This window comes from Catharus ustulatus, chromosome 17, assembly GCF_009819885.2.
Source record: "Catharus ustulatus isolate bCatUst1 chromosome 17, bCatUst1.pri.v2, whole genome shotgun sequence".
Classification (NCBI taxonomy): domain Eukaryota; kingdom Metazoa; phylum Chordata; class Aves; order Passeriformes; family Turdidae; genus Catharus; species Catharus ustulatus.
Genome location: NC_046237.1, coordinates 8,858,442 through 8,864,082, shown reverse-complemented (window position 1 = coordinate 8,864,082; position 5,641 = coordinate 8,858,442).

Genomic DNA, 5,641 nt, shown 5'->3' with positions numbered 1-5,641 from the left:
GCGCCGCGCTCCCGCTTTATCCCCCGGGATCGGCCCTCCCGGTGGGCGGGACCCCAACCCCAACCCCCCCGAGCCCCTCCGAGCTCCTCCGCCCCGCACCGCTTCACCGCCTCCATCCCCTAACCCGCCCTTCCCCGGCTCCCATATCCCCATCCTTCCCCCGTCTCATTTCCCAGCCCTTTTTCTTTTTCTTTCTTCTTTATTAAAAATAAGCAAACACAACCAAACAAAAGGTCAGCGGTGCGGAGCGGGACAGAGACATGGGAAATTGCGGAAAAGCAGGAGGGAAAGTCTTGGCTCACACAAGTGTGAGCCCCAGCAAGCAAGCGATGAGCGTATGGCTGTACCCTGGGTGTCCTGTCAGGCTGGACCTTAAGGATGCTTCAAGAGTCAGAAAGAAAACACAAAAGCTGCCCAGTTTGAACTCCGAGGGTGGATTTTCTTGCCAGCTGTGCCCTGCATCGGGGTCATCAGAAAGAAAATGTGGGAGTATGAGGGGCAGGACAGGATTCCTGACCCTCTCCTCACCGCAGGGAATCTCAGCAAGTGCTGCGGAGGGTGCCGGTCTCGTCTGAGCGCAGTGAGAGGCAAACACCCCAGGAAACCGAGCTGCTCCACTATCAAGATGAGTAAGAGATCAAAGCCAAGGGAGCTGCTCTTTGCACCGCCTGGATTCTTGGAACTGAAGGCTAAACAAAGCTGAGTGGTGGGGAGAAAAATTGGAAAGCAAAGTAACACCCTTAATACTTCACGAGCATCCTCTGAGTGCCATATATGACAAATGTATAGAACTCACGTTCAGCAGAGAAACATCCCCTTTCACAATTAGTCAGCTCCCTGGAGAGTTACTCCTCCTTGATACTGCTTTCTAGATCATCGAGGAAGTTGGAGTCCAATGCATTAGATTAAAAAGCAGATATGAGAAAGCCTCACCCCCTTATACAAACTGAATCACTGGCACACAGGGAACAAGAAATTAGAGTGTGGTGATGCAATCAGCAATAGAGATGGGACTGTGCTCCCATCTGAAGGGACTCTGCTCCGGGTCTGGATCCACCTCCTTCCTTCCCCTCCTCCCTAACAGCATGTAGGTAATTTTGCACAAATAGTACCAAACCAGTTAATGCCCACAGCCATCCCGGGCAGGGGCTAAAGGGTGGCTGCATGACCGCTGCAGCCCTTTTCAAGCAGCAGAACGGACACAAAAGCTTTTGCCGGGCACTGCCGGGGGCCGCTGGCACGGCGAGGATCCGGCATCGCCTGGCGCCCGGCCCCGCGGCTGCCCAGCCCCGCTGGCAAACGCACCTTCCCCGGGGCCCAGAGCAGAGCACAGGGCTGAGCGAGAGAAATCCATCAGCACTCTTACCCTGCTTTTCCTTAACTGCTCAACAGCATCCATGCAAAGTTATCACGGCCAAAGAAAATGATAGGAGATTGCAGTGCTGCCCCAGTGCTGATACAGCGGGGCTGGGGCAGGAGCTGCTTCAGTACTGGGGTAGTGGTGCGTGATGGAGAGGATGGGCACAGGGATGGCTGAAGAACTGAAAGCAAAATTCAGGCCAATAAAACAATGCAACTGCCTAAAACAGGTTCAGCTTACCCAAGATACCCATCAGCCAGAGACTGGGAGCGTGTTTGAGTGTGTGCCACATGCCCGACCAAAGGAGCTCTACAAAACTTGTCTCAAAATCAACGCTGAAAGTTTAAAAAAGCTTCAAAACAATAACAACGGGCACAGTTTGTTCTTTCTCTTACGAGGATGCACATTTTGGCAGTGTGGAGGGCGAGGGGATGGGCAGCACTGTCCCCTCCAGGTTGTGGCTCATGCCTGGACAGCCCCAGCCCCACGGCCCCGCTCGGCTCAGCGGGGCAGATGCTGGCTCAGCCTTCAGAGCTCCCCAGCCGAGCCCATGTGCAGGGGCTACACGCTGGTTCTCTCAGCCTTCCTGGGCTTCAGCTGGGAATTAACCTTTAATTAGTTTGTTTTCTTGTAAACGCCATCTCTGTTACCCCCATTTCCAGTGCCAGCAGCGCTGCAGCTGCCCTGCCTGTCAGACCACTCCTGGGCCATTACTTGAAATAAGTTTAGTTTATTGGCAAAGAAGGGTGCTGTGAAGTGCCCAAAGGGACCACTGCAGGACACAGCTTGTGCTTGGGCCAAGGAAGGGCTTTATTTTTCTGTAGTGACCCTCATGGAGTGAAGCCTGGGTTACAAATGAGCTTTTATTGCACTAACTTGACTTTCTATTAGCAGTGATGGGAGAAAAGGGTCATAAAGGTTATCAGTGTTCTGCATCTTGCAAAACTGGAAAATATCAATTTCCTGCAGACATCAAGTCCTAGACTATAAAAAAAGTTCACTGAAAAAAGCTACACCATATATCATGTATGCACAGTTTTTACATATACATACAGTAACTGCCATCACAGAGCAGCCACTGTCCAAAAATCATGGCAACAGCATTCCCAGATTATTCAACAGTGTCTCCATCCCTGTGTCTCTATCCCTGTTCCTTGCTTGTATGGGTTTTTTTCATGTTTCTTTTTCCTCTTAGTGATCCTCTAGGTCTCCAACTCACATTTATCTCAAAAAATCCACTTAGTTCAGCTCTGCCCTCATGGCATCAGTGGGGAAAACAGAGCTTGGTCTTATTGCCAAGCTAAAGTCAGGCTGATTGCCAAGAGCTCGCTCCCCACTCTCACCACAGAAACCACAGATACAAAAATAAACAGAAAGGCAACTCCATCAAAAATCAGCAATTCCCTCAGAAATACTACACTGCATTTCTGCTGATAAAATGCTTTTATTTCCATTTCATTTGTCTTTTCCCTCTTTCCTTTCATTCCTCTTTCCACATCTTATCTGCACCTCCTTGGATTCATGGCATTTTTTGAGTGATGTCCAGGTGTAGATCAAGATCAAGCAGGTGCTGGGAAGTCTCTGGAAATGAAGCTGCTCCCAGCAGGCCTGGAGTCGATGCCCTGAGACAACAATTCATTCTTGAAAGCAAAAAGATCCAAGCAGTAGAAAGACCTAAAACTGTACATCAAGCACACAGATGCAAATACATTCTGCTCAAAGGTTTTCCTTGAACATACACATTTTCCTGGTGCTAGTGATGGTGGCAGAGAGACCCCCAGTGGCTTCATGCGCCACCAGCCACCACTTGTCACAACCCACAGTCTTGGGGTCCCCTCAACAGGCAAGCAAGAAGGTTTTGGAGGGGCTGAAGGACAACAAAGCTTTTGGGAGAACAGCCCCTCTGGGTAAGACAGGGCAGGACATCACCACTTCTGCCAGTGTGGGTTGCAAGGACTTTGTAAAAAGTCAGGCCAAACTCTGGAAAAATATTGGTGGCTCAAAACTGGATTTGCAGCAGATAAACTATTCAGGAAAAACAAAATTAAAAAAAAAAAAAAAAAAGAAAGAAGGAAAGAAAGAAAATAGGAGTCCTATTTACCTTACAGGAATGCACATGCACTGCACATAAAGCCTGAGAGTTAATAATGCAATGGTAAATTATTTTAATAACAATAATAATAGTAATTCAGTGTTGCTTGTGATCACACAGATGCATGGAAAGCTAACATAGCAGCATGACAAGCTATTCCCAGTCAGCAAAAACTGAAACCTCCACCTGCCCTGTGAAGCAGGCAGGGAACCAGTGGTTTTCATCCAAGGAGCTGCTGCTGCAGACACGACTTGTCCCAGAATCAGAAAGAGTTGGAAGGGACCCCCAAGGATCACTGAGTCCAGCTCCTGATGGACTGATACAGCTGAGGCTGCAAGAAGATGTGGGGTGGATGCTCTGCAAGTCCAGAGTGTCCTTTTTGCTGAGCCTGCTGAGATTCTTCCACCTTCACACAGCAACAGTCCAGCATCCCCTACAGCAATCCCTACGAGACACCGGGCTGATCAAGAGGAAATATCAACAAGCCCTAACACAGATGTGCAGAAAGCAACGCTTATATAACAAGGAAGGGTTTATCACGCAGTGAAAAAGCAAAACATTTTGCTTTTCATGACCAGTATTGCCGTGCTTTGTTTTGAAGCTCCGTGGCAGGGCTGATTTCAGCAGAGGCCGGCTCAGGAGCAGCAGCTCCCCGGGAGGACAGCCCTGAGCTCAGGCTGCCGACCCCGGCTCGGGGCACCGCGGGAACCGCCCGCCGATCTGCTTTGTTCAGCTCCGCTGCCCCGCAGGGAGAGCTGCATTTCAACAAACACCACCAGAGCTGCAAACAGGCTTCTTCAAAGGGCTTTGCAAACAGAACTCGGTCCTGGCATCCCGGGACGCGGTGAGAGCGCTGTTTGTACAGATGGGGGACGGCGGGCAAGGGGAGGGCAGCGGGGCCGGCATTCGGGGCTCGCAGATCGTGAGCTCACACCCTGCTGCTCCAGGACAGCCGGGGAGCACCGAGTGCCGTGCCCGAGCGTACCCTCCGGGCAGGGAGAAGGTGCAGCCGCTCCCGCAGCCCCGCTCCTCGCCCGTGTGCCACGCGGGGCCCGGGGCACGCAGGCAAGGAAAACAAAATTCAACAGCTCCAAAGCTGTGGCTGGGCGGTGGAACCCGCGCCCCACGCCGGGGGCGGGCACTCGCCCAGGCGCTCCTCTGGCAAGTAGTGAAATGCGCTGGAGGGCACGGGCAGCCCGCCGCGTTAGGACGCACTTGCGGGGATTCGAACTTGTCACCCGCGCACCCCGAGACGGCAACGCTGCGCCGGCGCCACCGCGAGGAGTAAAACCAAGCCTGCCGAGCTGCCTCGTGATGCTCGGCACCAGGAATAAAACCGGGATTGCCGGGCTGCCTTGTGATGCTCGGCGCCAGGAATAAAACCGGGATTGCCGAGCTGCTTTGTGATTCTCCGCTCGGGCTGCGCTGCCCCAAGCAGGGAGGGACAAGCGCTGATCCCTTCTGCCCTGCCTGGCACAGCTGCTTCGCACAGCTGCCTTCCCCCCTCCGTGTGCAGGATCCGTGTGTGGGGCACGGGACACAAAGGACTGCACAAGTGAACAGAGGATCTTACCGATAGACACAGTGCCCAGCACAGCAAATCGCTCAACAAGAAATCCATGGCTTCTTTCTGTCATTACCTGAACAGTGATGCTCCAGAATTCACCCAACTCACATCCCAACCTGCTCACAAAGCTGGTAATCTTCTAACCCACCCACTGTGGGGTGTGCACGATTTTCCTCTGGCACACCTTCTGTTCACACTATTAGATACAGTAAGCCAGAAAAATGAAGCCATATAGAGAAAACATTACAAGAAAAAGTATTACTTTTTTTATTACAAGAGAGAGTATTACTGCCTACCTCTGCCAACCACCTACCTGGGGAGGTAATGGCAACACCAGCAGTCCCCCTTATAAAGCTCCAATAAAGGAAATTTACAGCAGACTTCTTGCTTAAAGAGGAATTTTTTCAGTAGAAAACTATTTTGGATTTTAAAAATTGTATTTCCTTAAGACAGTACTATTGACTGAGAGCAGAAAAAGCCAAGATTTACTACAGGAAGAAAATAAAGCTGTTTTATGTTTAGTGTGGTATTTCAGCATTGTCCATGTTCCAGAATTCAGTTCTGAAAATCTTCAGGATGTGTTGAGTCGTTTATAACAGATTTAAAACCTTTGTTGTAAAGT